Raw genomic sequence first — 7683 nt, forward strand, 5'->3', positions numbered from 1 at the left:
ATCCGTCAGAGACGGGTCGGAAGAATATCTGACGATATTTTCCGGGTCTCGGGCTACTACCGGTCATACTGGAAACGATGGAAATGTTTCATGTTTGCTATGCTAGGGACGCGTGACAGACGAATGGACCGTGTATCCGGGTTCGTCTCGTTCTACTGATCAACTTTCATGTTGAAAATATTTTGATCTGACTTACGGATTATTTAATATTAATTTTTAAAGTTTTATTCAATAATTTAGAATTAAAAACAGATTTAAATAATTTAATAAAATGTTATTATGACATCAGCATGATGTCAAGCTGACATCAACAGTTGACTGGTCAACTGACCAGCGGGTCCCAAACGTCATAGGCACAAGTTTTAATTAAGATTAAATATTTAATTAATCAGATTAATTTAGTGGGGGACCCACGTGTCATATTCTAATTATTCTAATTAATTAATTAACTAATATATCTATTTATTTATTTAATAAAAACATTATTTTTATTTTTATATTTTAATTTTCACTTTTTTTTTAAAAGGGGGTGTGGGGCCTCCCTGTCATAGACAGCGGGGTGCGTTGGCCCCACCGGTAAGTGGCTTTAGGCCAAAAATATATTTTTATTCACAGATACATAACCATACAATTATCGTATTCCTCCACATACCTATATACGCAAATACATACATAAATACGGGCATCAAATACATACATACATACATACTGAATACATCATTTGTTTTTATTTCTTTCTAACTCTCATCTCTCTCACAACTCTCTGTGTTAACAGAAGAGACAACACATAGTTCTCTTTGCTAACTCAACATAGAAGAACAAAATCTTCAATCCTCCCTACCGGTCTCTACCGTCGACGGATCGAAGCCCCGTTTTCCGGAACGGAATCGGGACGGCGAGGAGAACAAGATGGTGGGAGGAGCCCGAGGAGGGGCTCACCGACGTTGACGGGAGGGCCCGGTGAAGCCGGAGTTCGCGGGAAGGGGCGGAGGAGACGACGTGGAGGCGTTCCCGGAGGCGGTGATGACGGATCCGGTGAGGTGGGTCGCCGGAGAAAACTTCCAGGAGGTCGGGGCCGGCCGGATGGCGAGGAGGAGCTCGGCCGAAGGGGTGACCAAGGGGTGCCTCGGCCGACGGGGGAACCGGGAGGGCCGGTCGACGGGGCTCCAGGGACTGGGGCTCGGGAGGGAGCCGGAGGGGGGCCGCCGGTGGGAGGAGCGCACGGGAGGGGCTGAGCTCGGTGGGGATCTGGGAGGGAGATCGACGGGTGCAGGGGAGAGGTACCGAGGGAAGGGGCTCGGTCCCTTAGAGGATGCGAGGTGGGGAGGAATCTGGGGGCTGTCTCGGTCGTGGGGGAGAGAAGGGAGAGTAACCGAGGGGAGGAGGGGTCCTCGCGGGGAGGAGAGGGAACGAGCGGATGAGGTGGCTCGGTTTGGGAGTTAGCAGGAGAGGGAGAGGGACGATGGGGGGGCAACGAGAGGTGGGGGGGCTCGTCGGTGGGGGGGGGCATGAAGGGTTGGTGAGATGGGAGGAGGACCGAGGGGGATGGGATCCTCTCGGTCGTGGGGGCTCGCTGCGGCAGCAGGGAAGCGGGGGTCTCGCTAGGGTTTCCCCCGCGGGTGGTTGTGGCCTGGCCGGCTGGGCCACTAGGCCTAGTCGGGCCAGGGGTGGGGGTTCTTTTTCCTTTTCTTTTTGTTTTGTTTTTTCTTTTTCTATTATTTTTAATTCTTTTTAGTACCTAATATTATTTACTATCTTTTATAATTTATTATATATACTTTTACTTCTTTATTTTATTTATTTCTTTTACATTTACTATATTTCTTTTCTTTATTTGATTTCAAACTCCACTTTTAAATATATAGGGGGTTACCCATAATTCCTAAAGTGCCCGTTTTGAAATTATAATCCGCTAGGGAATTTTTATAACTCTCCGACGTTTTTATTTCAACAACATAAAATCTTTTCTCGTCTGACTTTACTTTAAAGCTTCGAATTTTGATTCGGTTTCAACCAACACGAGATCATTGATATAATTAATGATGATGTGGCATCATTAGTGCGAGATCACTGTCGCTTAATTACAATCTTTACTATAGCAAAAGTCGAGGATGTCACAGTTGATGATCAATAAAACCACTAGTTTCAAAAATAATGGCAAGGGCAAGAAGGGTAACTCCAAGAAGAGTGGCAAAGCAGTTGCCTCTCTCGTGAAGAAACCCAAGGCTGGACCCAAGCTAGAAACTGAGTGCTTTCATTGCAAGGGGATTGGCCATTGGAAACAGAACCACCCCAAGTATGTGGCAATCAAGAAGGCGGCCAACACCAAACAAGGTATATATAATATATATGTTATTGATGTGTACCTTACCAAATCTCATTGTAGTGCATGAGTATTTGATACGGTTCAGTTGCTCACATTTGCAACTCAAAGCAAGAACTACAAAATAGATGGAGGTTGGCAAAGGATGAAGTGACGATGCGCGTGGGAAATGGTTCCAAGGTTGATGTGATCTCCATCGGTGCGCTCGCTCTTGGATTACCATCGATATTAGTGATGAGCCTGAATAATTGTTATTTAGTGCCTGCATTGAGCATGAACATTATATCTGGATCTTGTTTGATGCGAGATGATTACTCATTTAAATTAGAGAATAATGGTTGTTCTATTTATATGAGTAATATCCTCTATGGTCATGCACCGAATGTGATGGGTTTATTCTTATTTAATCTCGATAGTGATAACACACATGTTCATAACATTTATGCCAAAATATGTAAACTTAATAATGGTAGTACCACTTTCTTGTGGCACTGCCGCTTAGGTCATATTGGTGTAAAACGCAGGAAGAAGCTTCATGGTGATGGACTTTTGGAGTCACTTGATTTTGAATCACTTGACACATGTGAACAATGCCTCATGGGCAAGATGACTAAGACCCCGTTCTCCAAAATAATGGAGCGGGCAAGTGACTTTTTGGAAATCATACATACTGATGTGTGCGGTCCGATGAGCATTGAGGCACGCGGTGGATATCTTTATTTTCTCACCTTCACTGATGATTTAAGTAGATATGGGTATACTTACTTAATGAAACACAAGCCTGAAATGTTTGAAAAGTTCAAGCAATTTCAGAGTGAAGTTGAGAACCATCGTAACAAGAAGATTAAATTCCTACGATCTGATTGAGGAGGAGAATATCTGAGTTATGAGTTTGGCACTCACCTAAAACAATGTGGAATTGTTTCACACTCGACGTCACCTGGAACACCACATCGTAATGGTGTGTCCGAACGTCGTAATCGTACCTTACTGGATATGGTACGTTCTATGATGTCTCTTGCCGATTTGCCATTATCGTTTTGGGGTTATGCGTTAGAGACAACTGCATTCACTTTAAATAGGGCACGATCAAAATCCGTTGAGACGACGTTGTATGAACTATGGTTTGGCAAGAAACCAAAGTTGTCATTTCTTAAAGTTTGGGGTTGTGATGCTTATGTCAAAAAGCTTCAACCAGACAAGCTCGAACCCAAAGCGGACCAATGTGTCTTCATAGGGTACCCAAATGAGACAATTGGGTATACCTTCTATGTCAGATCCTAAGGCAAAGTGTTTGTCGCTAAGAATGATACATTTTTTGAGAAAGAGTTTCTCTCGAAAGAATTGAGTGGGAGGAAGATAGAACTTGATGAGGTTGTTGAACCTTTACTTCAACCATAGAGTAGCACAACAGATAAAGATGTTTGTGTGGAGCCTACATCAATTGAAGAGGAAGCTAATGATGATGATCATGGAGCTTCAAATCAAGTTGTTACCGAACGTCGTAGGTCGACAAGGGCACACACTGCTCCCGACTGGTACGGTAACCCTGTCTTAACAGTCATTTTGTTGGACAACAATGAACCTATGAGCTATGGAGAAGCGATGGTGGGCCCGAATTCCAACAAATGGTTAGAGGCCATGAAATCCGAGATAGTATCCATGTATGAAAACAAAGTATGGACACTGGAAGTATTACCTGAAGGGCGAAAGTCGATTTAGAATAAATGGATCTTTAAGAAGAAGACAGATGCGTACGGTAATGTCACCATCTATAAAGCTTGACTTGTGGCAAAAAGTCTTTCACAAGTTCAAGGAGTTGACTACGATGAGACTTTCTCACCCGTAGCGATGCTTAAGTCCGTAAGAATCATGTTGCCAATAGCTACATTTTTCGATTAGGAAATTTGGCTGATGGATGTCAAAACAACGTTCCTTAACGACTTTCTTCAGGAAGAGTTGTATATGATGCAACCGGAAGGGTTTTTCGATCCAGGGAAAGCTGACAAAGTATGCAAGCTCTAGCGATCCATTTATGGACTGGTGCAAGCATCTCAGAGTTGGAAACAGTGCTTTGATGAGGTGATCAAAGCGTTTGAGTTGATACAAGTTTATGGAGAAGGTTGTATTTACAAGAAAGTGAGGGGGAGCTCTATAACATTTCTAATATTATATGTGGATGACATATTGCTGATTGGAAACAATATAGATTTTTTTTGGGAAGCATAAAAGAATATTTGAATAAGAGTTTTTCAATACAGGACCTAGGAGAAGCTTATTTCATATTAGGCATCAAGATCTATAGAGATAGATCGAGATGCTTGATAGGACTTTCACAGAGCACATACCTTGACAAAGTTTTGAAGAAGTTCAAAATGGATCAATACAAGAAAGGGTTCTTGCCTGTATTGCAAGGTGTGAAGATGAGTAAGACTCAATGCCTAGTGACTACATACAAGAGAGAAAAGATGAGTGTCGTCCCCAATGCTCCAGCCATAGGCTTTATCATGTATGCAACGCTATGCACAAGAACCGATGTCATCCTTGCCATAAGTATGGCATGAAAGTTTCAAAGTGAACCAGGAATGGAACACTGGAAAGCGGTCGAGAATAACCTGAGGTACCTGAAAAGGACTAAGGAAATGTTTCTGATTTATGGAGGTGATCAAGAGCTCATCGTAAAGGGTTACGTCGATGCAAGCTTTGACACTGATCCGAATGACTCCAAGTCTCAAACCGGTAAGCTCGTGCAGTTCCAAGCAAAGCGTGGTGGCTGATTCTACATGCGAAGCAGAGTACATAGCCGCCTCATAGGAAGCTAAATAAGGTGTCTGGATGAAGGAGTTCAGGACAGATCTTGGAGTTGTGCCTAGTGCACTAGATCCAATGACTCTGTTCTGTGACAACGCTGGTGCCATTGGTGTGGCCATGGAACCAAGGTTTCACAAGAGGACCAGACACACAAAGCAACACTTCAATTTCATCCGCGATTACATCAAGGAGGAGGTACTAAATATTTGCAAAGTGCACACGGATCTGAATGTTGCAGACCTATTGACTAAGCCTCTTCCATGAGCGAAACATGATCAACACTAGAACTGTATGGGTGCTAGATTCATTACAATGTAAATCACATAGTGATGTCAGCTAGATTATTGACTATAGTTCAAGTGGGAGACTATTGGAAATATGCCCTAGAGACAATAATAAAGTGGTTATTATTATATTTCCTTGTTCATGATAATCGTTTATTATTCATGCTAGAATTGTATTGATTGGAAACTCAAGTATATGCGTGGATACATAGAAAACACACTATCCCTAGTGAGCCTCTAATGGACTAGCTCGTTAATAAAAGATGGTCAAGGTTTCCTGTCCATAGACATGAGTTGTCATTTCATAATGGGATCACATCATTAGGAGAATGATGTGATGGACAAGACCCAAACTATGAACGTAGCATATGATCACGTCAGTTTATTGCTATTGTTTTCTACATGTCAAGTATCTGTTCCTATGACCATGAGATCATGCAATTCACTGACACCGGAGGAGTACCTTGTGTGTATCAAACGTCGCAACATAACTGGGTGACTATAAAGGTGCTCTACAAGTATCTCCGAGGGTGTTTGTTGAGTTGACATGGATCAAGAGTGGGATTTCTTACTCCATGTGACAAAGATGTATCTCAGGGCCCACTCAGTAATACAACATCACAATGAGCTTGCAAGCAATGTGACTAAGGAGTTAGCCATGGGATCTTGTATTATGGAATGAGTAAAGAGACTTTTCGATAACAAGATTGAACTAGGTACGGAGATACAAACGATTGAATCTCGGGCAAGTAACATATCGATGGACAAAGGGAATTGTAAACGGGATTGATTGGATCCTTGAAATCGAGGTTCGACCGATATAGATCCTCGTCGAATATGTAGGAACCTATATGGGCATCTAGGTCCCGCTATTGGTTATTGACCGGGGAGTGTCTTGGTCATGTCTACATAGTTCTCAAACCCACAAGATCTACACATTTAACGTTTGGTGACAATATAAGCATAATCGAGTCATTGTATTGGTGACCGAAGGTTGTTCGGAGCTCCGGATGAGATCCCGGACGTGACGAGGAACTCCCGAATGGTCCCGCACAAAACTAATTTAAACACATAAACACAATCATTACAGTAGTAATAACCATGTTATGACACATAAATAGAAAAAAGCAATCTTAAAGATAACTATTGGGTTGCCTCCCAACTAGCGTTATTGTTTTATGCCCCTAGCTAGGCATAACGGGTATGATCTAGTGTTGTCATCCTTGTTAATAAGGTATCCAATATCATTCACAGTCTTGTTATCCCTTACGCAAAGGAAATCAAGCTTTTGTTCTATGGTATCAAGTCTCCTATTTTGTAGCATGACGTTTCCATGTATTTTATGAATAGAGTTGAACACCCCCTAAAGTTAGACTCCATACTAGTTCTAGCATGTGTGATTAACTCACTTTGGCAGTGACACACTAGTATAGCAGGTTCAATGGTTTCTATTTTGGGTTGTCCAAATATGTTTCTCATCATTTCATAAGAATAAAAAGCATTATTCCCAAGAAAATCTTTCTTAAACATAGAACAAAGGACTTGCCTATGCAATAGAGATAAGCCAACATAAAAACTCCAGGGGAGTAATTTAATATGAATTTTGGGTTTAGCTCTCATTTTTATTACCAACAACGTGTCCTCAGCCTCTTTTAGAGACTCATTGCTCAATTGTTTAAAGTCCAAGGTTGGAGAGCCCTCTCCAAGGTAAGCATGGGAATACATGTCTGGAGAGGAACTACCATAGCAGCGAGCAAACAAGTAAACTAGCAAGTAAAGCAAGGAAAGAAGTAAACTAGTAACATGCAAACAATTTTTTGTATATTTTATTTGTATGAAGCAAGCAAAATACAACATCAAATGAAAAGAAGAACAAGTGAATGATAATTTGTGTGAATTTACTTTATATTAGATTGATGATACTCCCTGACAACGACGCTAGAAATCCTTCCTGATACATGTGATCTGCGTTGGGTTTTCCAAAGAGGAACGGGTGATGTAGCACAATATAGGCAAGTATTCCCCCAGGAGAGAACCAAGGTTTATCGAGCCAATAGAAGTAACAACCAACCCCAATCTTCGGCGGCTGCAAGAAAAGAAACAAACACATGCACACAATGCATGTGATGACTCACAAGTATAGGGGATCAATCATAATCCTTTCAATAAGAAAGATTGTCGAACCCAACATGGAGGAGAAGGAAATGACAAGCGGTTTTCAGCAAGGTATTCTTTGCAAGTGCTGTGAGTAACAATAGTAGATAG

This window comes from Hordeum vulgare, chromosome 1H (genome assembly GCF_904849725.1).
Source record: "Hordeum vulgare subsp. vulgare chromosome 1H, MorexV3_pseudomolecules_assembly, whole genome shotgun sequence".
Lineage (NCBI taxonomy): Eukaryota > Viridiplantae > Streptophyta > Magnoliopsida > Poales > Poaceae > Hordeum > Hordeum vulgare.